Genomic DNA, 24,388 nt, shown 5'->3' with positions numbered 1-24,388 from the left:
CTAGACTGCATGGCGAGCAAAGCAGGCAACGTGATAGCTTCCCTCCCGACCCAGAGACACACACACACACTGTGCCCCACTTCCCTGTGCCACAGTGGTGGGACCAGCATGCACAGAGCAGCACGCCCATCCAAAAGGACCCCCAGGGAAATGACACGTACACTGAGATAAACCAACCACGGTGTTGCGGAGGGAGCCCCTCCCTGTGAATCCCCCCATCCTCCACTGAGTTCATAGTTCAGATCCGAGATTGGGGACATTTTCCTTTAGAAAATGTGAAGCAATCCTCATCCATTGAATCACTGGGTCATTCAGGTGTATATATATCTATATTATATCTTTATATTCTCTTAACAATCCTCTCTGCTAATTGCCTGCTCTCTGCACGTGGTCAGCTTTTTACGTAAAGCAATCAGGCCACACCAAGTCATTGCATGACACAGCCACTGCAGCAGTACAAGAACCTTGTGGAGCCTCAGCAAGAACCAAACTGCTGCTGGGGATGGCACAGGAAGAACCAAATCACTCCCTTCAGCCTAGTCTTGCTCACCCTCATATATATGCGTAGTACCAAGAAAGTGTTGTCCGAAGGCTACTTGTCTCTTTTACAGTTTTCTTAATCTTTCATTTGTTTATTTTTTCCTCATCTTCAGAAAATTAGTACTGGTGCATTTCTTTTAAGGGAGAGCAGGAAAAGGGAGTGAAAATTGATTGTGTGGTTGCTTGGTTCTGGGAAGTTGCAGTGAATCTCAAAGCCATGGCCAGCCCCTGGGAGCAGCTGCACACCAAGGGTAGAATCCAACTGAGTAATTCCCAACATTTCTGGCTTCTGAGCCCAGAGACACCAAGCCCTTCTCCCTTCTGGTGCTCATGTTGTGCATTGGTGCTTGGAAGTGCTGTAGATGCAGATGTATTCCAGACTGGGCCTACAAGGTCTTTTTTGTAGTAAACTATCACTAATAATGTGCTTGTGATGGCAGAGCCAAGCCCACAGCAGCTTACAGGGCCACCCAAAGGCTAGCCTGTCTGCTGGGTTACCCTCAATTGCAGCCCTGCTGCAACCCCAGTAGCTCCTTGGGCTTGGAACTGAGGGAAAATTAGGGATCCTTCTCAAGAAGGGAAAGGTGCCATAATTCAAGCTCCATGCCATATCATTTCCACTGCTCATTGGCCACCAAATGCTTTCTTTGCAAGCAGTCTCCTTTCTGCCATCTGAAATTGCCCTGTAGCTCTTCTGCTTGTGGCTTGTAACTTTTGCTTCCTTTACTGGAGTAACTCAGCAGAGGGACCTCAGGAGATATACCCATATCCCTACTTTGGCCCAGAAGCTGTTTGTTGATCCTCTTGTAGCCTTTCACCGTGCTCTGTGCCCTGTCTATACAGGAGGAATAGTGACAGATGACAGGTCTGACTCTGGCATGTGCTCTCTCCTGTGTTTCTCTATCTTCCACCCATATGCTAGAAGGGTTACTGCCCAGACCTTTGCCCTGAGCGGTGTGACTGCCTCTTACTACACGTAGGCCTTTCAGGTGCTAAGTCTCTTCGCCTGTCTGGTAACATGCTTCGAATGGTCCTCTTCACAAGGCACCAAGCAGCACTGTTGCAAGAATATTCAAACTACGGACAGAAGTATGCATGGTTACTTTTTAGAAAGCTAAAAATATAGTAATGAAAGTACTACTGGCATGTTACCCACATCTCTTGTCCCATCCATGATTTGCCCCATCTGCAACTTGTGGCCTTGGCTCTGGGTCCCTGTCAGTCCGGCTGTGGCTGAGGAGCAGAGGGGTGGCATGGAGGGCTAGGCCTCTGCATCTGCAGTGGGAAGTGGGATCACCTGGCATGGGCTTTGGGCTCCTCATCTCCAGCCCAGGGTGCCTGGTCACAGGTTTGTGCAGAAGTTGGGGTGGCTGCCTGGACCCCTGTTCGCACCAACACCCCGCTGCTTTTATCAGCAGGAGCCACGCTGGGATATTTTTGGCATAAATGCTAAGTGGAAACGTATCATGTAAGTGTTCTTGAAATGGGAAGCTCTTGAGAACATATCTTGTAGAGAATGTAGTGCTCTGACTTCACCTCAGCTGTACTTACCACCTATATTCTGCCTTTTTTCCCCTCCTTTTTAGCCAGCTGTGATAGGAAATCCCAGGATGTTGCTAGAAATAGATGTGTATACCTAGGAAGCTAATGTATATCAGCCTAACAAAACACTAGCAAGAGGTGCAAAAGGAAGAAAATGACAAAAATAGCCATGTAAAAATAGTTTGCTTGCAAGCAGCCTTAAATAAGCCATAGGAAGAAACAAGAAAGGAAAACAATTTGCCGAATTACTTTCATTTGTTTATTTATTATTATTTCTTAGGAGCTAAAATACTCTAAAGAATCACGGCAATATACAAAATGTGTAAAAAAAGAGAAAAAAAGAACCCAAAAACAAGAACAAAGCAACAAACACCTCAATCTAATCCATTCACATCCCAGAGGTTATCTGTATCAGAAAAGATCTATTCAGGTATATATATGTGTGCGTGCAATTTATAAAATGGTCTCAAATTTGATGGTTATTTAGGTAAAGGCCATATGTTTGATTAACAAGGGTGTCACCCAGTGAATGTTTGCACACTGTAGCTGGTCCCAAATATCGCTGTTCAATGTGCTGCAGCCATTTTGGGAGATCTGCCCCCACCCATGGTTTATTTTCTATCCTTCCTCACTCCTCACTTACTCTGCTCTTCGAGAGAGTAGTTTGGCAAACACATGAAGCTTCAGTAGCCCAATTACCACCACCTGCCTGAGGGCAGTTCCTCAGAAGGGCACGGGACAGGCCAAAAGACCGCAGCAGTCTCATGACCCGCTGGAAGTTTGACCAAAGAGATGCACACCATGGCCCAAATAATGCAGTCTCAGTTTCCCTGTAATTTTCCAGACAGGGGGGAAGGCAAGATCCAGCCTGTAGCTTAGTTTCCTAGTAAGCACTTGACTGTCATGCAGCATAGCAGAATAAATAACACGGCGTGCAGATGTAAGGACTGCAGGGTGCCTGTGTGGACCCGAGCTTGCAGGCAGGGGCAGTGGCAGTGGCAGAAGTGGAGAAATGCGTCCTCCCTGGTGGTGTTTTATCTGCCGCATAGATAAACACATCTGACCCAAGAAGCCTTTCAATCAGTGCTCTGAGGAAATTCCTCATCAAGGAAGGAATGCCCATGGGACAGAGATAAAGAGGCAGAGGAGCTCTGCAATGCTATTGCCCCATTGTCACAGTAGCAGGTGAATGACTCTGCTTTGTCCTCAGGAGAAAACCCCTGGGTTTGAGACTGGGACTGAGAGCAGCACTGCAGAGGAATGCCTTGGCACTGCTGGCATTGTCATGGCAGCTGAATGGAAGGGTTCTGCGGCATCAGGTGCTGGGACACCTCTCTGAAAGTTAAATTTTAATTTTGAACATACTCAGAATAATTTAAGTTGTAAGAGACGTCTGGAGGTCACATTTTTGCTTTAAACACAGCTAGCTTCTGCCGTTCAACACTTTGCTCAGGCAAGTTGCTCCTCATCTCTTGCTGTAGTGATACTACACTTCCAGCCTGTGGTACTGAGGGAGTCCTTAATGCCCACAGCTGGAACTTAGATCCAAGGTTCCTGTCCTCTGTTGTCCCCCAGCAGTCTGCCAAGCCTGTGTGTACCTATCTCCCTTCCTGAAGTGTGTTTCCACCACCACTGCCCCAACAGGCACCTGGCCTTGCCCACTGTCCAGACTGCTGCATCCTCTCTCAGAGGTTCTGTCCCATAAATGGGAAGATCACTAAGTTTTTCTGCATCCCTCACACAGAGATTACCTGTTCCTCTGGCCATTTTTTTTGTCATATTTCATGGCTTCTGGCTGAGCTTAGAGACATTTGCTGTGTGAAAAAATGGTGTAAGGTATGTGATCCTTTCTCTAATGTGATCCTTTCTCTGTGTTGCACTCCCAGGGAAACTTTGGTAGCTTCAGGTGGGAAACAGCAAAATACTTTCTGGATCACAAACTCCAGCAAACAGAGCAGGAAAACAAACATGAAAAGAAACATGCAGACTACCAGGATCTCAGTGCTGTCACATTCTTACCTTGGCCTAAGCGAGGACCATTCTATTCTGCCACTGCCCACCCAGAATGCTACAGCAGGGATGATTTTCCTAGCTCATTACCTTGACCTTCATCTTTGCAGCATTCCTCTGGCTCTCCACAGAGCACAATTTTTAGTCTTAGCCTCATCTAACGCTACCCTAACGCTCTCCTTCAGTGCTGATGATGGTCATTACCCTTCTGCTTTTGTGAGATCTTCAAAAAAATGATTTGGTGCTTTGCCTTTTGCTGGGGGTAATGTCCTTCAAAGTCCTTCATTAAATCATGCCTTTGATGTGCTGTCTACAGAAAATGGATCAGCTGCAGAGATGTGGCTGATCTATGATCACTGCCTGGCATGCTGGACAACCTTACTTCCTCATTTCCTCATCTTTTATTGGTCTGTAAGTACCTGGTGCAGTTTCACCAGACTTCACCCCTGAGTCTGAGTGCCCCTCCTTTATTCATCCCAAGCCACGTGCCTCCATGCAGCTTTTGCTGTTGCCTCTCAGTTCCTCTAATCCCATGCTGAAGGCACCTGGTCCCACAGGTCTGTACGCAGCTCTGAACACCACCAGACATCTCCTGGGCAGTGTCTGGGTTCCAAAGCCATGTGCTTCATACCTGAGACTTTTCACCTGGGCAGCCTGTGCTTGAGTGGGTGGGTGATGCAGTTCCTATACACTGAATGGAGGGAAGCTGTTGGATCTGCCCTTTCCCTTACTTTAAAATTAGGCTGTGAACTCTCCAATGCATGCACTTTTGTTCTGTCTGGTAAGTGCTATGTTGAAAATAATGGAGTCCTGTCTATGAGCTGTTTCTCCAGTAAAACAAATAATAAATAGGCTTTAGCTATTCATAATTTATAACCTTTGTCACGACCAATGAGTAGAAAAGTTGGGCTCATCGCTTGACTGACAAAGTACAAAGAAACATCCAAACTTTTAACCAAAAGCTTTTAACCTTCTGTAAAAAAAAAGCTTGCTTCCAGAAAAGTAACCAAAAGAAAGATAGCCTGAAAGATAACCATCATGTTCCAGACTTGTGAATTATTTCTGAGCTGGGACTCTTAAAGCATTTTTAGCCCTTTTTTTTTCTGTTGAAGCACATGAGATTACTGATGCGGGAAGGAAGAGAGAAGCAGAAAATGCATAGATCATTTCCATCATCCAGGTTTTGTCTTAGTCATTGTACTAGAGGGCATTGGTACACGTGACAAGCAGAAAGCTTCAGAAACTGAGAGAACTGTCTACAGACTTCAGGTGGCTCATTGTATTTGCCAACAACTTAGGAAACAAAAAAATACAAAGCTGTTAGGTTAAAGAAGTCTTTATGTAGAGAGTCAGGTATTACTGTAAAATATAAATCGACTTTTGCAGTACTTGCACATCAAAAGTTAACACGTTTCTCTCTAAAGGACTCTGTCTTTAAATGTTTATAGCAATTATAACAAATTCTCAACAAGTCTGGTTGCCTTTATTGTGACAGCAGGAGCAATGACATGGCTGGTGTCATTTCTATGGTTGGTCATATTGCTGCAGAACTTGAAGTGATCCTTGATAAGATTTTCAGTGAAAGAAAAGAAGAAAGAAAGACAGCAAGAAAGCCTCTCCCACGTCAAATTCTGCAGGCTGACCTGTCAGCTTCTATGTTACTACATTTGGACTTGAATTTCTCACCAAGGTCGGAGTAGATTAGAAACTACTCTCATATCTGACAGAAATGTTACTCCCCTGTGAACAGGGGATGTATCTTAAATGTGGAAAAAGGGTTCTGTCTTCTCAAACAAGCTGTGTGGAAAATGTGGAGGCCTCTCTGATTTGCACCAGCAACCACCTCCCCTGCTTTTGTTTGGAACTAAGCAGTGGGCTCTGAAAACACAACTGAAAATATCAGAAAGAGATAATAAGATTTGAAAGACCTCATGATCATCTCATGATCATCAGCATTTCTCTTTATTCTGTTTGTGGGAAATGTGCTATATATATATATATATATATATATATATAAATCATGCCTAAAACACACAACAACAAAGTTATGTGCAGCCGGGCAAGGGCTTTATTTCAGGAGTGACCTCAGGACTCACATTTCCTCTTGCCTGAAGCTCAATTCACTTTTGTAGGGAACTTGCTCAGTGGGAGACATGTTTTTCTTAAATGTTCAACAGCTGCATGGAAGTTAGGCAGAAGGAAAAACAGAGGGGAAAGCAAAGGATAAAAAAAATAATGCTGTATTCCCCCCTTGTCTTTTAAAACTCTGGTTCCCTCAAATAAAAAGTAAGAAAGGAAAGTCTGAAAATCCTGATATGATGAAACTGAGACCCGTTGGCTGAATGGCATGCCAGAGGTCATGAAGAAGTCTGTTGCAGAGATTGGAACAAAGCACAATATCCATTTCCCAGCCATGTTTACAGAAATGTCTAGCTCCGCCAGAATTAGTAATGGGATGCCAGAATGAAGAACAGCTACAGCTCTTTTCATGCTCAGATCTAAATAACCCAGTGCTGCAAGAGCATGTGAAAGCAAAGAGTGAACAACCGTATGAAGCGCCTTTATTTTAGAGAAGCCTTGAAAAATAAGATGATCTGATGAGGAAGATGCTTGGGAAAGGTGTATAGTAGTTGAAAAGAAAGGTGACTGGGCAAGGTGAACACAAAGTACCAAAGATCAAAATTTCCCTGAGTTTCTGTTTTGTCACTTGGCACTTTTATACATGTATCTCACATTCACTTAACATGTCATGGGTTGAACCTGCATGCCCTTTTCTGCCATAGTGATAGCCTGCAGTAGCAGAAGCAGTTGCTTGAAATAAATGAGAGAAAAGGTTTCCCTGGTTTACTTTCCCTGTGTGGGATGCTTGTCTTAGCTGGAAATCAACTTGTGCATCCTGCAAACATGAAATAAAGGAAAAATTAAGAAGAAGATGAAAGATTAAGAAGAAGGAAAAAGAAAATTAAGAAGAAGAAAAAAGAGATGAAGTGGCTATCAGCAGAAAGGTAGAGTTGGTTGTTAAGAACTCCAAAGACAGAGGAAGCAAAGAACAGGTAGGGAAGCAAAGAAAATCAGTAGAAGCTGAGAGGTACCAAGGAGGATCAAAAAGTAAGGGGAAAGGAAGCATTACACAGAATTTTTCAAAAATATAGTGTTTGGTTTGCAAAATGGTTGCAAGAATAGTTTGCAGAATAGTTACAAAAGATTTAACCTATTCTGATGAATGGCTGTAGTTCTATCAGCAATCACTTTTAGGCAAAAGCCAAGAGCAATCACTCTGCTTGCGAAGCTGCAATCTTTCATCAGTCTGTGGGCCAAGTCCTCCTTGCTCTGCACTGCTTGTGGTCAGGAAAGGATGGAGATAATGCTAACAGAAATCAGTCCTGCTTTACCTGCCTGTTTGCAAGAAGAAGATACTGCTCTTGTTAAAGCAGAGGGTCTTCCATAAATGCAATTAGCACTTTCAGAATGTTCTTCCAGACACCAAGACACAACTGAGAAAATGAGGTGGGATCAAGGTCTCTCAAAGCATGTAGGTCCAGATTCAGAGCAAGCATATATAAGCATATAGGAAGGCCATGTGGAGTAGCAGTGGTAGTGCTTCTTTGGTCTTGGGCAGCTGTGGTGACAAAGCCCAGGCGGGATATTGCAGGCATTTAGGCCTTGTCCTCCTCTCCAGTTCCTGAGCACTGCGGTGTGCAGGCTCTGCCAGCGTCCTACCTGGAAGAGCAGCCATGCTTTCAGAAGGCCATCAGTTCTATCAGCAGAATTCAAGTCCTCTGGCAAAGCTTAAAATCGGTTGTTTTGAGCAACTCTGCTCCTGAGCCACTGACCTTGCCTCAAATTTTAGCTGTGTTGTGGCTAGTAAATACCATTGGAGACTGTGTCTGGCTACTGGCAAATAGCTGCATTATGAACATGGGCAGATGGCAAGGCCACGATGTGACCTAGATGGATATTATCAAAGTTTACTCTTGTGAGTAGCTGGTGCTAACATAAATCTGCTCCTAAAAAAGATGGCAGCGAGACTCTCCCTGCCAGGGTTGGGTGCTTGGCAGCTTCTATCCTCAGGTTGCCAAGTCATCCAGTTCATCTGGAGATAAATTATGCCTTTTTTTTTTTTTTTTTCTTTTTCTTTTTTTTTTTTGAGAAGGGCTGCCTTATAAAAGCATGTTGCTTTTTTCAAATCTATAGTGCTCAGCACAGCAAGATGAAGATTTCAAGTTATCCTTTATGGTTTTATGTTTGTTTGTTTGTGAGTACATGTGAGAAGTGATGATCTAGGCCCCTGTATCTGCCTGCATGCTGATGATTTCTGTAGCTTTCTGCAGCACGGACAGCTGAGGACAGTGAGCGGCCCACACACAGAAATGCAGAGGCTCAGGCTGGCTGTCAGCCCATGACCCAGGGTCAGAAGTGATGGGAAGAGATGCACTGTCCTGCTGCGGTAAGCCAAAGGACTTTTGATTCGGCTCTATGAAGTTGATACCACTTCCATTGGATTATTAGGGAAGAAAAGATCTCTTCATGTAAGTTTATGAAATATCTTTCTATTTCATAGCTTATGTTTTTTTTCTAAGATTTAATATGTAGTGACCAACACAATTATAGAGGAATGAAGTGTTGCCTTTTAGTTATATCTGTCTTAATCTGTGTATCTGTGTATTTTAAATCTGATTTCCAGAAGCAATAAATATATCTGGAAACTACCCCAGCTTGTACTTCTGTAGTGTCAGGAAATAAACGTGGCAATGAACAAAATGATAACTTCTTCTAGGGTTCTAACCATCTTCCTTCTCTTGTTATGATTTTGTCATTTTAATTTCTGTTTCAATAGGCACTAAATCAGATCAAATTGCTTTGAACATTAATTTCAAATTCATAGGCCATTTACCCCAAAGCATGCAATAATGTGTCTACCTGCCATACCCAAAAATAATGTGACATATGACTGGAAGCAGCTGATTAATAATTTTTTTCTGTCTAGACATCCATATGGCAGTATCAGGCCTATTCAGATTGCTCTACTGTCCCAAGAGGATTTCCTCATGCCTTTTTTTCAGGAAAATGGAAGTTTGGGTGGCTCTGGCCAGCTTTTTTTCTCCTCTTGACCATACAGAAACTATCAGTTCAAACACAGGGGAGGATGCACTGTTTGAATGTGGACTTTCAGTGAACAAATGCATGCATATCTATCCAAAACACAGCTCAAATCTGCCCAGAGCTATGCTTCTCCAGATTTCCCAAAAGGCAAGAGATCTCCTCACCTTCAAGGGCCAGAAATGTTGCAGGAGCTAGTTGCCCTGACACAGCTGCTGTGGTTGACCTGTGGACCCAAGAAGATCCATTCAAGGGAGCTGGGCTTGTTCAGCCTGGAGAAAAGAAGGCTGTGGGGTGACCTCACTGCAGCTTTTCAGTACCTAAAGGGAGCCTATAAAGAGAGGAGTGAACTCTTTGAAAGGGTAGATAACAGCAGGACAAGGGGAAATGGTTCTAAGTTGAAGGAGGAAGATTTAGGTTGGGTGTCAGGGGGAAGTTCTTCACTAGGAGAGTGGTGAGGTGCTGGCACAGGCTGCCCAGAGAGGCAGTGGGTGCCCTGTCCCTGGAGGTGTTCACTGCCAGGTTGGATGGGGCCCTGGGCAGCGTGGTCTAGCATTAGATATGAAGGTTGGTGGCCTTGCCTCTGGCAGAGGTGTTGAAGCTTGATGATCCTTGAGGTCCCTTCTAACCCAAGCCATTCTGTGATTCTGTGAAGGGGTGGATAGTGGTGCAGAGATAGAAATTCCCTTGGGGAAAGGATTGCCCTCTCACGAAGTTTTGCTCTTGAGTGCTTCCACTCACCAATGCATAACTAAATACAGCATCAGTGGCACTTTAAGTATTGTTCTCACATGACCATGTTTCTTTTCACCACATCCTTGTACACTGCACTCAGCTATGCCTCTTTGTTTGTATTTTAGCTTTGGAAATTTTTATGGAGAAGGGGAGGAGAAGGGCGTCTAGTTACAATTATAGTTATAACTTTATTTCTGGAAACAGCTAGTGAGGATGTGATCCATGCCTTGGCTGACCTGGGAGGCCAGGGGTCTGCCTCAGGAGCATACAGACTTTTGCTGAATGGGAGAGGGATTCTTCTATCAGCTTTCAGGCTCTGCTTCCAAAATAGATTTCTGCAGCACTGCTCCAGTCTTCAGTAAGAGGTTGGAGCTCTGGTGCCCACCTCGGCAGGGTTGGCTGCACCTCTGGCCAGGGGCTGAATGGCCAGCACTCTGCCTCAAGCTTCTCACCTGTTAGTTGAGAGCAGCTGGTCTCAGTGAGGGTTTTCTGTTGGTTGTTTTACAGCATCCTAGTCCTCCAAAAGCTCTTATACTTACACACCTCAGGTTTCATTTTCTAGCACACGTAAGCAGGCTAGCCTCAGCTTCACCCCCAATAAAATCATTTCAGATGCTTTTGACAAAAGATACTGACCTGGGTCATGAAGCAATCCATTACTTACAGCTTGTAAACATACATTAAATTAGTTTTGATCACACTAACTCAAAAAAGAGATTTTTGAGAACCTGATTTTTCTTTATTTTTCCCTTTTGCTGTACTTTTCATAGCCATAACAAAAAAAGCTGAAATAACTCTTTCTAAAAGAGATAGAGTACCCCCTTCAAGCCCTATCTGTGGCTATTGCTGGTGTCATTTCACTCTGAAGCTGTGCTTTGCAGCAGAGGTCTAATCCTTAGCACTGATGTTTACAGTGAAAGAGTTGACAGATCCATAAATATGGAGACTAACGAGCGCAGCTATGCTTAAAAAGTTTCTTTGTGAAGAACACAAAATGTTGTTATCCAAACAGAGAGAACATCTTGTTGCTCACACAGTATGCAAGGTCATGTCAAACAGTGAAGTAACTTTGTTTTTGCTAGTTTCACTTTCAATGCCATCATGTTCCAAGTCAAGTGTTGTTCTGCAATGTCTCCATGTCCAGTTTTCCAGCTTGAGAGGCTTTTGTCCATCCTCAGCCAAGATGGGTGTATTTTGTTAATAAATGTAGGAGGTGATCTTAAAATGGATAAAGCTTCTTAGAAAATGTTACTGTCTTCTTCTTATTATTATTATTATTATTATCTTTTTTAATACCGAGTAATTTTCTGTTTGAAGCAAAGATTGGAAGAACCTGACCACTGGTCGTGTCCTGTTCTTCTGACTCGCCATCAGTACAGGTGATAAGACTGCTCAGATAAAAGACACTGGATGAGTTAATGTAAATGTTTATTTTTATATTCCTTTGTTCTTCAGCTCCTCAGTTACATGAGGGGGAAAGCACAGTGAATTCAGCAGATGTTTACTTTGTGCCAGTTTTCCAGCGTGTCTAGACTCAATACGAGTCAACACTTTTGCACTTGAGCAAATGAAGGAGATGAATAATTTAGTCATTGTTTATTGAAACCTGATGCAAGAGGCAAGTACAATGGAGGAGGACTAAATGGCTAAGTAATCTGCCTTTCAGGGAGCATCCTTAGTTACAGAGCAGTGTCATATTGTAATGTCCCATGATGTCCATCCAAGGAGGAAATATTCAGGAGCAGTCCATTAGATTAAAAACATGTAGGCAAGAAGTAGTCTAGCAAGATAATGCTGTTACAAATACATAACACGAGTAGGAGACATCTCATGAGTAGGAGACATTGCAAGTATTTTTGGTGGTGTGGGATTGCTAAAGACTGTATAGATGTGAGTGAGTGTAGAGCCACTATGTATACCTTTAAACTTCAATATGAGGAGTTGTATGGTGTCTGGAAGAGCTCTGATTTTAAAATGCCACCTGTTTTTCAGAGAAAAAAAAGATCGCAGGCTCTGATCCAGTTGGTATTGAAGTCAAAGTGAAAAAATGAAACTCCAAATGCACAGAATAAATATTGTTCCACGTAATTTTTATTTAATTTGAAAGTTATTTTCTAGGGGCTTCTGACTAATCTTATTCTGCACAATCAAACGAAGTAATGACACCCCAAAATTTGGTGTCATAAAAAGACACCATAGAATATAGTGTCAGAGTGAGCTTTTAAAGAAAATAAAAATGTGATTAGTGGATATGTTTTTTCCCTTCCCTTCCCTTCCCTTCCCTTCCCTTCCCTTCCCTTCCCTTCCCTTCCCTTCCCTTCCCTTCCCTTCCCTTCCCTTCCCTTCCCTTCCCTTCCCTTCCCTTCCCTTCCCTTCCCTTCCCTTCCCTTCCCTTCCCCTTTCCTTATTCTGTTTAGGTTTTCACAATCTTTGTTATGCTTACAAATACTCACACTGACATACTGTGTTAGCACAAAGGAGCCAAGATTGGCAGTGGTTGAAAAAAATGTTTAGCTGCAAGTAAAAATTAACCTGATGTCTGTTTACATAATCTAGGCAAAATCCAAAAAGTAAACACGGAGTATTATGAAATAGCAATTAAACTGCCAGAATCATTCACTTTTAATAGTCCAATAATATTAAGTATTTTTTTAAGACAGCTTTTCAGTCTGGCACCCTCTCTACTCAGGAATGTTCTGCTTCCATCCAAAAATGCAAAAATGCATTATGTGTGTCAGTAGTTTAACCAAAGCAGAGGAAATATTTGAAGATATCTGAAATAGGAATTATATAAAATAAATCTGGCATGCCAGGCAAAGCAAGACTGTCTTGTGGAGCTGTCAATGTTAGTCTTTACATCCTGACCTGGGAAGCTCCTTTTTGTATCCAGAGCACCAGCAGTCAATGGCATTTTTTAGCTATAGGATTTCACCACTTTCAGAATGTATTCTCAAAGAGAAAAGTTCAGGATAACCTTTTCAAATTACAAATTAGAAGAAAGTTTTCTTCTGGGATGATCCAATGGGTTTCCCATCTTCTTCAGGATGACAGGATGTGCAGGAAAATCTTGCCTGCTTCTGGAGGGAAGGAAGAAAGAAATCATCAGGCAGCACAGCTGGTGAGAAAGCACCCCACGTTGGGGCAGCGCAGTGTAGCTGGTGTCAGGCAATAGTGTGGGATGGATGAGGAGAACTATAACATCAACTGTTGTATGGGTAAGAATTTCAGAACATCTTCAATTGTAGGGAGGAAAGTAACATCAGCCAGTGTTACTGGATTAAAAATAAGCAAGGTTTGGTCATGGAAGCCATGTGGATATATGAAGTAAAACGTCTATGCAAATAAATATTTATCTTCAGTTCTAATAATTGTTATACTTTGTAACACAGTCCATTACATGACCTGTGTTAGTGCAGCAAAACGATTTACTTCTGCTTCTTATGTGTTGATTATAATAATTTTGTTTCTACACATTATCTTGCACTGATTTAACTGTCACCTTGATTTGAAACTGTCTAATTAAGGCAGCATGAAATCAGTGCGACAACCTATTTGAAGCAGATTTATTCAATTTGGCCAAACCCAGGAAAGCTGTGGTTCAAGCTGAGCTGAAATAGGTTGTTCTAATCTAATTTCACAGGGGTTTTGTAGCAATACAACTGCTTCGCTTGGTTAGGCTTGGAGCTTGATCTCTATTTTACTCAAACACTTGTTTGAATACAGCCTTTCTTGTGGACATGAGCATACTGTAGAGAGGTGCCTCACAGTGGCACAGTTCATTCCCTGTGGTGGTGGTTGTGCTAACCAAACCCTGCAGAAATGACACCTGCCCCTAGAAGCTGAGGGGTGGCTGTGGCTGCTGTGGCTATGGGTACATGTCATCTCACACCAGCACCTCCATGGCAGCATGAGTTCCTCAGGCAGAAAAGCCCTGCCAGCAGGTTATTCTATCCAGTAGGGGAACATCTTTACACAGGGGAGGCAGTGCTTGTTTTACCCACGATGTATGGGTAAAAAAGCCCTCAAAGCCAAAGCAGCTTTGCTAGATTGAAATGGGCAGACTCAGCTGATTTCAATACTGAAAATGTGTCAGTATATAGGTAAGTTCTAGGCACATGCTTGGGCAAGTTAGCATAGATGTATTTACATTGATTTAGTGCATGATTTGAGTTCAGTCATAGTTGCCTTAATGCTCAGAGTCTGCAATCACTCCTCTCTTAACAGCATTATTGGCAGCATGAATTCTTGGCGAGCAGGAGTCTGGTCTCAGGGTCGGATGCGTTTCATGCCCAGAGTGAGATACATTAGCCAAGGCCACTGTACACTGCTGCTCCCATTACTGCATGCTGCCTTTGAAACCAAGCACAGCATTACCCACAGCAATGCCCAAGACCAAAAGTGGCCTGACTCAAGGAAGCAGCATCCCTCCCAGCAGCATCAGTTGCTTTCCTCAGAGCTGCCTGTGACATTAATGAATGAAATCTCATTATTTATCAATCAAATAAGCATGGATAATTCTCTACTAAGGGCAAAACATGAAGCTCCCACATGACATCTCCCTCCTTCTGGCAGACAGATTGTGGGGAAGGATCCCCACCAGGTGATACAGGTGGCACTACAGAACCTGCAAGGAGATCAGAAGGGGTTGTGCCTTGGGGCCTGCCCCTCCAGGCAACATCCTGCAGACCCATGGGGAAGGGAGCGAGAGCCTGGGGCACCCAGCTAGGATGTCTTTATCTTCAACTTAGAGCTCCCCTGCTGCCACATCTTTTGGTACATTTGGCTGAGAATAAGAAAAGGAAGGTATAGCTTTTAAAAATATTTTTTCAGCTGAATTGTTGTTCATTCAGAGAAGGGGGGTGCATGCACATCTCAGCCTCTTCAGTCAGCTTTTGCCAGCAGAGCAGGTTCCTGGCTCCCAGGGTCTTGGAGGAGGCATTGGCAGAGGAGTGTCATGGAGCAGCCACCTTCCTGGCTGGGGCTGCAGGGATGCTCCTGGCGGGAGGATAAAAGCTCAAACAGGTGATGTGGCTCTATTTTGACATTTGAAATAGCATTAATGTTTGCTTTTAAAGATAAATACCCAAGTCAGTTACAAGGCTTTCTTTGTTATCCAAAATCTCTGTATTCAGAAGGTGATGCTTCTATGGCAGTGTCACAGTGACCACAGCTGTCTGGGAGTGCATCCCTGGGCAACTTTTCCATTTCATTATTCATTCATGCAGCCTGGCTTGCTTTCTCCCCTGTGCTGGAAAGAGCTCTTTATATGTGTGTGTGAGCCTATATGCAAATATGTGTGAAAGAGTGAGCCTATATAGTTGTTACATTTTTCAAATAAAGCAGCTGGAAAGCACCATGCTCCAAAAGACAATTACCTCCACTTCCATTCTGCCAGTGCCACCACAGACAACAGTGTCTCCAGCAGAGTTAAGGCTGTGACCACCTCCTGCTCCTCATGCTGCTGAGGCACACATTTCTGGCAGCTCCAATATCTGTTTGTGGATGCTCTGGTGGGTGGCAGACGTCTCCACATGTCACATCCCCCATCTCACTTTCCCTCAGGGAGTTTCAGTGACTTACATTAAGGGGATGCCTCCCTGAGGAGGTACATCAGGGGGTATCAGTCAACCAGTGGTACCATGTGACTGGTGATACCTGCAAGCACGTAAATTATTGCATCCTGAGGGAGCTGTACTAATACAACTTAGCATCTCGTTCATGTCTTTGAAAGGCTTCATGAATATTAGCCATGCTGAAACATTTCTATCCGTGTTCTATGGGAGCCAAGCTAATTCCATAATCCAGGTATCTCACTTTTTTCTCACTTTACACTCAGTATGGAGACTAAATTAGTGCAGATGAAGCAGGGACAAGCACTGCTCTCCTCCCCCAGGCACACTGTGGCTGAGATTGGGGCTCTGCTGCCTGCCAGCAGCCTCCATCACTCATCCCCCCTGACATCTCCATTTTTCTCTCTCCAATGAACCACCTGCGCGTACATGAAATGGCACTTAATGGTTCTCTGCACTACCTCCTTCACCTTGACATGATGCTGCTTTGAGCGTGTGTAGTGGTGACGTGTAACATTCCTACATAAAAGCATTACATTTATATGGTGTTTTAGAGTGTCACATAGATTCAAATATATTAAAAAAAGCAGTTTAAATCTGAGCCATAGTCACTGCATCTCTGCAGCACTGTGCTGTCAGTGAAGGCAGCTCCTTGTCCTGAATTACCTTCTCGCTGGTGGCTGTGGCGGTGTTTTCGAAGCTGGGTGCCAGCTGTGTTTTTCAGATGTGGAAGCTATTTGGCAGCTTGTAGCTAAAGTGTGTGTGAGACAGACGGTAACTCAATCTGATGTGAGGAGTCACCGTTCTGCTTCTGAATCACGCCTCAACCCTTTGGAGAAAGTAATCATTAGACTAGTGTAAGGATAGGGGCACTTAGCAAATGATGAAACTCAAAGCTAGAAAGATAAGAGATTAAAGATAGCGCTTGCTCATCAGTCAAGACATCTGGGTTTGGTTTATGGTACACATTCCTCAGCATCTGTACTGGAGACTGGAGGATTTCCTTCTTTTCCTTGGCTTTTGTTCTCTCATCCTGTATCACAGCCGCCCATCCCTGCAGATGCCACGAACCCACCCACAGGACCACCAGTCTGGGGCCAAAACCCTGCCATTCTCTTGGTTTTTGCTACACAACAAAACAGTGCACAGGATCTGCCAACCCAACTATATCCAAAAGCCAGGGAGAGGTAGCTGGCAGGCCAGTTCTGGAGCAAGCACTGCTGATAGAGTGCCAGATCCCAGTATAAGCATTGCTTGCACGCTGACTCTGTCCACAGCCTCTCTGTAAGTGCGTGCCCTGGATTTTCACTGTATATTTTGAATTTTGCATTGAAAAGCAAGCACAAAATGATGCTAAGGTACATACAAAACATGTATGAAAGACTATATCTCTGGCCAAAAGTAAACAGGGGGAAGGCATCACTACTAAAGAGGCTACAGCAGCCTTGAGAGCAGTGCTGCTGCTACCTGCATGCTGGATGTTCCTCATCTTCATGCTTCTGACTGCAGTCCTTCGCACAACAAGGCATGCTCAGGTGACAGGAGTCCAGGGAGGCAGACATCTAGTTTGGGGGTGGCTTGTGCTGATTAAGTAAAGCAAGGTGGTCAGGGCATGGCCTGAGACCAAGAGAGAAGTGATAATCACATTGTCACTTGGTTAAAAACAGACAAGACTGAGTTGACTTTTCAGAAAGCAGCACTGGAAATGCCACAGAAATAACAAAGATCTGCAGGCCTGGTTATAAAAAGGGTGATGGGAGGGAAAAAAACACAGCAGAAAGGTGGAGATTTATGAGGACCTCTTACAAGGCATAATTGAGAGAGCAGGGAGAAGAAACAGAAATATGTGTAAAGATGCCAGGGGACACGTTCCAATCTCATATCTGAAGATGCATGTGCATTTATGGGCAAACGATTACTCCAGTGTATTGGTAAAGGCATATGAAAACAGGTATATGCATATGCAAGCAGCCATTTATGTTCACTGGTATGAATTATGCATGTACAGCTTCCTGTAAGATGCATGGCCCTGTGCCTTTTATTGGTGCAAATCAAGACTTATGCATTTTGAATATATGGCCCTTTTATGTCTGCCTACTCCTATGTTAGTATTTTATCGGGCTATTGTGTGCATTTCACAGAGACTCTGTTGCAGAGATCTGTACCACTATCAGCTTTAGCTGAGGACGCTGCTGGTCTGTAAGGACAGCAAAGTTACATTAGATAGCAGGTAATTGTTTTTTTTTTTTTAATCCCTTAAATGCTGTATTTCAGGCCAGTCACTTTACAGGATGCACAAAGCCAGCAAACACTACTGCTCTATACAGGAATAAGGAGCTGGTATGGCTGCACTTCTGCTCTCACTGAGGGCAGAGAGGTGGCTATCTCTTCTTGCTGCGTTCCAAAAGGTCTGTTTATAAAGCTACCTATGAAACGGTGATGGATTCTTTGCTGGTGACTGACTTGTTGCACAGCCACAAGCAAAGTCCTTACCATTTTGTTCTTGCTTTCTGCCATAGCAAAAATAACAGGATAGTAAACTGCTACAGCTTTGTTTAGAAGTTGACCTGGAGAGAAACTGAGGGGTAGGTATATACCATTTTCTGCCTCACTTGGGACAGAATATGAGTGCAGCTGTACTCTTTTGTTCCTGCCTGTGGACCCTCAGAGCCCTCCTTCCCTGGTGGTGCATCATAACACAGCATCCCACTGATCGATGAACTGCCTCCATAAAAAGGGCCTTCCTTCCTTTGTTTCTTGCTAGCCAGGAAACGATTGGGCCAGTCCACCCTTGGGACATTTTGCAGTCTATAAAACCAAGCAACAGCTCTTATGCAGGGTAGCACAGCCCAAGTGCCTTGCACAGGAGTAGGGTTCATCTCCTCAGCCCAGACAGCTGGCGAAGAGGCCAAATCATTGGGTGGAGAATCCTTTTTCCTTCCAGGCGTAGAAGCTGATAAAGCAAAAAGGTATCTGCTCTGCAAGCCTGGATTTTTTAATATATATCTTTAGGCTTTTTTTTATGTCTTCAAGTTGAAAACCAGCAGCATTCCTCTGATCCATTAGTAGTATATAATTTTAAAGGACAAAAGAAATAAAATGGGGTTACAAAGACTAATTTTAATGCATCATTCAGAGCTGTGATAACTGCATGAGAAAGGAGCAGACCATACTGCAGACAGCATTTAAGAAGTAAAGAGCGTGCCTGGATGACAATGGGCGTTTGTATTATCCTTAAATGCTGGGTTTATCTGATGGACTGCAGTGGGTCCTTAAGTTAAGACTGTGTTTTCTTACATACTTGCTTTTTGCCATTACACACAGGCACTGCATAGCTGTAATGGGATCCTCCTGAATCTCCTGGGCAATAGCACAGCGACATTCTTTCCCAGTCTAAGTGATACTGCAGTGTGTCGATGCATTTGGAGGTCAAGCAGCGTGGCAGCATGATGAAAACTCCCATTCAGCAAAGCGTTCCGCCGCTCATGGTTCGGCTGCTGTGAGCTATTCCCATCCTGTGAAACCAAAGCCCACAGTATTCGCTCAATTACCAAATTTGTACCAGTACAAAAATGGAACAAGCACTCCTGAGAGAAATTCCACTGTCCAGAGAGACAAATGAGACATCCTCTGTTTTATCTGCGTTTTTCCTTCCCCTGCAGCAATGTGCTTTCTGTTACCTGAGTAGGGGAGAATGAATCACTAAGAAATCCCAAACCTTTACAAAAATTCCCAAAGATGTTCAAAACAACAGCATTTAACTGTCTTTGCATTTCTAAAACCTGGCCTTAACCAGTAGGAAATTTACAGGAATAGAAAGGGACAGATCTTCCATGAGACTCTTCTGATGTAAACAGAAGTAAGAAAAGCCAGAAATCTCTCAGACTCCTCTCTTTTCTGGAGAGGTTTGTACACTCATATGAAGTTTTGTGTACTTAGCCAACTGGGCTATCACTCTGTCAGAGATTAAGCTAAAATATTAGCTGTTTTCACAATCAAATTATTAATAAAACACCACAGTATGACATCCTACACTGTGGCTCCATGAACAGCGCTGATATCTTTGGATTATGTGGAGACTACACACTGCCATTGTAAGGTGAAAATAATACAAAGATAGCAATAATACAAGAAGGATGGTTATAAATATCCAAAAGGCTATGCATAGGAAAAACTCACCAGTATAGAAGCCTTCAGTCTGGAAAACACGGAGACAATCTCCACAGAGAAGCAATCTCCAAGTGATGCTGCCTTAGTGGTGGTCAGCCCTTAAATGAAGTCTAGAAGAGGTGGAGTCAAGATCCACCCCTTCCGGGAGCACAGCTGAATTACCCTCACCTGTGCTCCCACAGCTGACCTGACACTTGCCTCAGCTGATTAATCAGAGGTTCAGGCTGTGATTACCAGTTTCCCATACAGCCATGAATCCTGGGCCAGCTTCAAGGCCTGCTGCAGCCACCCACTCCCATACAGTTGCCTCTTCCTTGCAGTGAACAAAGTTTGGTGGTAGTAAGGAAATGGGGTGGAGGAGGGGATAGAATAATGCTTAGTGACCACTGAAAGGTTCATTGAGGATATTTACTCTGAGCAAGCATGATCATCCCATTATTTTTTTTCTCCTACTTGGTGATATGAAAACCGAGCAGCAATTTCTTAACAGGTTCTTGGAGCCTTATTTAGAAAGATTTCAAGGATTTTATTCTTTTTGAGAACTTCCCTAGGAGATCTTCTTTAAATATTTGGCATCAATGAAAGTACTCTATTTAACGTGAGCTTCTCTGACTCTTGTTTTGGGAAGCCACAGGCTGATCCAAACTTCAGACTCCCATATTGCAGATAGATACTTCATGCAGTGCAATTGCTCACTGCGTAAATGATTGTGTGACCTTTGTTTCATATTACATTAGATTAAAGGTGTAATTGTTTGTAATCCAATATGGCAAAGGAAGGGGAACATTGGACTCAGCAAATCAGGCTTCATATGATGGCATTTCTTAAGGAATGTACAGTTAGCAAAGACTTTTAGGAACTATAAATAGTGGAAACATGTTGGTTCAGAGAGCAGATGCTTTACTGACAGAAAGCAGAAGCGCTGTTGCTAGGAGCTATCAGAATAAGAAGGGAAAAATCCTTTGGGGTCTTCAGAGACCACAACTGGAGTAGGCGGATTGTGTTCATTAAATCTCCCAAAGGATGGGATTTTGCAACATTTTCTGCAACTCAGATCAATGTATGGCAGTGCTTTGGGAGTTACTGGGGTAGTTCTTGAATTAATTTGGGTAATGCTTCTGGGTAAAACTATGGGTCCATTGAAAGCAGCATCAGTTTCATTATTGATTTGGATGCAGAGAAGATCTCATCAAGCACACGGGGGGGGGGGGGGGGGGAGGGAAAGTAGGAAAAGTTTGATTATTTTTTTTCTTTTTATGAACTTTGGGCACTCAAAGACAGCGGAACAGCTCTGCACTGGGACCTTTGGAGACTGCAGAGCTCAGTGCACGTGCAGTGAATGAAGAAGGGAGTGGGAGCTCCTGAGAACTTGGTGGGTGCCTGGGGGCTGCAATGCAGCAGCTGTTGAACCAGTTGTTGGGGATCATAAGGTGTGAACTATGGCACGGAAGTAACCTGAATCACCACCAGCCTGCTCCAGTTTGTGTCTCTAAATTGAACATTTTCAGACATTCAGAACTATCTGTGTAAAAGCAGATGTATCTTATGTGCCTGTCATAATAAAGATGAAGACCTTGTATCTAGCAATGACTGAAATATCTGTTGTGAAGCAATCATTTCCAGCTTTCAGCAAAAATATCTTTTATATCTTATCGTAGAACATTAGTTCAACAAAAGCCTTTTATCAGTCTATGGATTTTATCAAAGCAGCAACCAAGAACTTGAAAACCTAGGCAAGGGGATGAAAGGCGATGAGCTGTCACTGTACCAGTCCTCACCAACAATCAATTGCCTACAGACAAAAGGCTTCATTCCTGGTAACCTTTCCTTTGATTTTATCCTTGAACAACTTCTCTGCAGTTCCACCTTCCTTTCTGCCTCAGGTCCTGGTGGGGCCAGGCTGGGGCACTTGAAGGTCTCACAACTAGTCAATAGGCTTTGAGGCTGTTTAGAAGTGATTTTGAGGCAGTAGAAAAAGACTAGTTAAAATCTAGAGTATATTCAAGCTACCTTTTCCTATAGGAATTAGGCAAATATAACTCACCTCTTAACACTTTTCATTTAGTTCTGAAAATGTCAGCCAAAGCTTCAATTTCCCTTTGCCTTTCAATAGTTCTAATTATTGAAATAGAGCTGTTTTATCCCAAAGACTATTGCTTTCAAATGTACTGTTATCATAAAATTCTTCACATTAAAAATACTCCAGGTTGTTTAACTGGTTTTTAAAGAACTGAAAAATTTGGGGGAAAAAATGATGCAGAAATTTCTGTAGTGCTGAATGTTCCCACTGAAAACAGTGCTTCTCACACAGTCTGCATACAAAGGAGTTCATCTCCCACCGTCCTCAAACTGCTCAATATCAGATGCAAAATAAAAACAATGCCTCTGCTGAAGAACTTTTCAAATTTTGAGTCATTGTTTTATGTTTCCTTCCATCCCTTAAGCTGTCACCCAATATCCAGCCAATGAATTAAAGAAAAACTACCCCATATGTTTTGCTGCTCTTTTTCAGGCAGCAAACAAGCTGCCCACAGTGCAGTGGCAGGACCAAGTGCCAAGCAGCAGGACCAGCTAGAGGTGGACTGGTGGCAAATGGGATGCTCACCAAGCCCAGCCTTGCCATTGTCAACCTGCCTTTCTGTCTAAAGGTGGCTGTCAAGCATGAACCTTACATAGAATCAAGGGATACAGGTGGTGTAAGGGAGAAGCTTTAAGGGTCAGGAAAAACTCAGATGTGAGTCAGAATGATGGCTGAAGTACTTGGCACTATTCATCAAACAGAAATAGATACCATTTGTCTCTCCTTGCAGATTCTCCAGGTGTACATCTTTGCTCTTCTTCCTCCTAAGTCATCCAGGCCTATAAGTAATACATGTATGGCAAGCTGCTTTTCACAGTTGCTAAACGATTCTTCAGTAAGCTAGGATCCTGATTGAAATTAAAATATTTCCTTGTTTTAACTGCTCATGAGCTAACAGCAGTGCTCTGGCAACACTTTCCAGTGTGCAAAATTACAAAGTATATACCTGAAGCAACAATGCAAACAGTATTATTCAAGGTTAGTTCTGTGATGTATTTGCCCTTTCCTACTCTTTTTGTGCATGTCTCTTTTATGGCAGCATTCTTCTGCAGCAGTAGTACCCAGCTCCCAGCAATTGAATGAAAGGCACAAGCCTAAGCTTACAGCTGCAACCATCACACATCCACTGCTGCGTGGTCAATCTGGCCTCTTCCAGAAAATGACTTCTGAACCACTCGTCAGAGACAGCCAGGCCATTTCACTTCACTTTGGCTCTTGAAATGTCAGGGAGTATTTATCCAAAGTGCTCAGAAGTCATTGCATTCTGCCCTAATAGTATCACATTGGTCATGGGCAGATGATTTCCAATTACAACCACTTTCATGATTAAATCATTCAGACTGAAGCACTGTTTCTAAATTACTCTCTTATACACCAGATGTCCTTCCCTGTCTCATCCAGCCAAGACCTGGCCCTGTCACACAGCAGCAGGATAGGATGGCTGGGGCCTGGGGCTGACCTAGTGGCAGCCCTGAAGTTGGTATACAAAGTGCCATGGAGGGATATAAAGTTTGCCTTACTTTGGTGGTGATCTGTGCTATCATATACCATTCGTTTGAGTAATATGGCCACGTCTAGCTGACATTTACACACATGGACCATGTGCGTATATGGACACATGCATGTGTATATGCCCACCTGGCAGTGATTATTGGTTGTGAAAACAGCCACATTCTGCTCAACAAACCAAAGGTCAGGCAGATTTTTTTTGTAAATGGAGGGAAATCCTGCTTTCAATAACCAGCAGCTTGACCTTTGCCAGGCATTAGTCTTGTCAGGAGTCATTACCCAAAGGAGATTAAACCACTGAGAGACTGGGGATTAAGCACAGATTCTTGCTAAGTGCCAAGGGAGAACCACAGGAGCTGCTAGCAGGGTGGGAAGCTGCACTTACCAGGCACCACTTCTTCCAGAGAAGCATAGAGGGAAGGATGGGAGCTGCTCCCTTCAGCTGCTTACACTATTCCTTCCCTTCCTTATTTTTTTATTTTTATTTTTTCTCCAAGTGGTTGTTTGCAGTAAGAGATCGAATCAGCACCCTTGCCATCTTCAGGATGCTATTTGGACTGTGACAGCCCATTTAAAAGAGTGATCTGGCTGGTTGTCTTAATATTGTGTCTTAGAGAGGTGGCAGTGAAATGGCTGTAATGCTGTTGTGGTCGAGTTGGAGCAGCTGGTTTATTGGCTTGTGTTGATTCTGGCACCCGCAACTCCAGAGCAAGTCTTTGGCTTTTCAGCAGTCCTTCATGTGAGGGAGAGAGTGAGCCCTCTTGCTCAGAGATGATGAGTGTCCTTATGCTGTGTGACATCGCTCCTTGTGAAAGTTTGACTGGATTTGAAGACATTTAGCTTACTAGCAAGGAAAACTCTGAGCACATGGTAGTACTTGGTGACATCCAGACAGCCTTTATTTCCACCATGGTTCTACATACATGTTTAGCTTAATGGCAGCATCTGTATCAGATCTGAAGGAAATACACATGTAAATATTTTAAATCATAGAACCATAGAATTGTTTGAGTTGGAAGGGACCATTAAGGGCCATCTAGTCCAACTCCCCTTCAATGGACAGGGACACCTACAGCTTGGTCAGGTTGCTCAGAATCCTGTACAGCCTGACCTTGATCATCTCCAAGGATGG

General features: G+C 43.4%; 1 long non-coding RNA gene across 3 annotated transcripts; it reads right to left on the bottom strand.

The window, feature by feature from the left end:
- Window positions 1-12,334: 12,334 nt before the first annotated feature.
- LOC107311536 (uncharacterized) lies at window positions 12,335-20,851 on the bottom strand. Of its 3 annotated transcripts, none has more exons than XR_014944009.1 (3): window positions 19,677-20,851; window positions 18,799-19,012; window positions 12,335-17,114 (listed from the first exon to the last, which is right to left on the bottom strand). It is a non-coding gene; the product is annotated as an uncharacterized LOC107311536 (long non-coding RNA). The 3 variants fall into 3 exon arrangements; XR_014944010.1 differs by having other exon boundaries at window positions 12,335-17,080; XR_001554127.3 differs by lacking the exon at window positions 12,335-17,114 and having other exon boundaries at window positions 18,603-19,012.
- Window positions 20,852-24,388: the final 3,537 nt, after the last annotated feature.

Source organism: Coturnix japonica, chromosome 3, assembly GCF_054131305.1.
Source record: "Coturnix japonica strain WE chromosome 3, WE-NBRP24, whole genome shotgun sequence".
NCBI classification, from domain to species: domain Eukaryota; kingdom Metazoa; phylum Chordata; class Aves; order Galliformes; family Phasianidae; genus Coturnix; species Coturnix japonica.
This window is presented reverse-complemented; position numbering and strand designations above follow the sequence as displayed.